This window comes from Fukomys damarensis, unplaced genomic scaffold, assembly GCF_012274545.1.
Source record: "Fukomys damarensis isolate Sample0158 unplaced genomic scaffold, DMR_v1.0_HiC HiC_scaffold_24, whole genome shotgun sequence".
In the NCBI taxonomy this organism is placed as follows: Eukaryota; Metazoa; Chordata; class Mammalia; order Rodentia; family Bathyergidae; genus Fukomys; species Fukomys damarensis.
The window spans coordinates 57957371-57958598 of record NW_022900936.1 but is presented as its reverse complement, the minus strand read 5'-3'; positions in this window follow the sequence as shown (position 1 = coordinate 57958598).

The following is a 1228-nucleotide window of genomic DNA, read 5'->3' as shown; positions in this document are numbered from 1 at the left end:
TACATACATGCACACACACACACACACACACACACACACACACACACACACCCCAAAATGTTCAGCATCATTGCCCATTCAGAAAATGCAAATCAAAAATACACTGAGCTTCCACCTTACTCCCGAAAGGATGGCTATCATCAAGAAATCAACCAATAACATGCTGACCAAGCCCTGGGGGAAAAGGAGCCCTTCTTCATTGTTGGTAGGAATGTAAATTGGGGTGTAAATTTCCACTATGGAATCAGTGTGGAGATTTTTCAGAAAACTACAACTGGAGGTTCCATTTGACTCAGCTACTCCCCTTCTAGCTATCCTCTCGAAGGAGTTAAAAACATCAGACTATAATGATATGTGCATACCAATGTTTATAGCAGCACAATTTATAAGGACTAAATCTTGGAAAGAGCCCACATGCCTATCAACATATGAATAGATAAAGGAAATGTGGTATTCATATACAACAGAATACTCCTCTGCCATAAAGAAGGACAAACGAGTCATTTGTAGGTAAATGAAAGCACCTTGAGATCATAATTTTAAGTGAAATAATAAGACGCACAAGTTTAATATCACATTGTTTCTCTTAGGTGAGAAATCCTAGTTGTAAATAAGCAGCAAATGGAGATTAGACATTGGGAAGTAGGAAGAACACTTTCAAGTGGGAGGGGGAACAATGGGGAAGGGAAAAGGCATTTTTAAAAAAGAGAATGGAAGGAAGAAAGTGGAAACGATGTTTCTGTAAATGGAGAAGGGAAAAGTGCTTAAGGGGAAGAGAAAAAGGGTTCAAGGGAAGGAAGGGGAATGGAAAAAAAAGAAAAATTAAGATACATTGTATCTTTTTTTCAGCCTTAATTGAGTTTATTGGTACATTTTAGGGATGCAGTACAGTTACATTCATTGTTGGGATCTTGTACCTCTACATGACAGGTCTTGGTTCTCATTTTTTCCCCTTGTCCCTGCCCTCCCTTCACCCCCTCCTCCTCCCCATCTACAAACACTTTATTTCCATTTTTTCATTATCTCACATTTTTTTCTTTTCCCTTATTACCCTTTCCCTACCCATCCCACCTTCCCTACACCTTTAGCTCCTTTCTTCCTATTTCTAAATGTCAGTAATCTTATTAGGATCTTCTGTATTATTGCAGATTATTCACACCAGAGAAACTATTCAGTATTTGCACATGTGTGACTTATTTATTTCACTTAGGAGTATATCTTCAATATG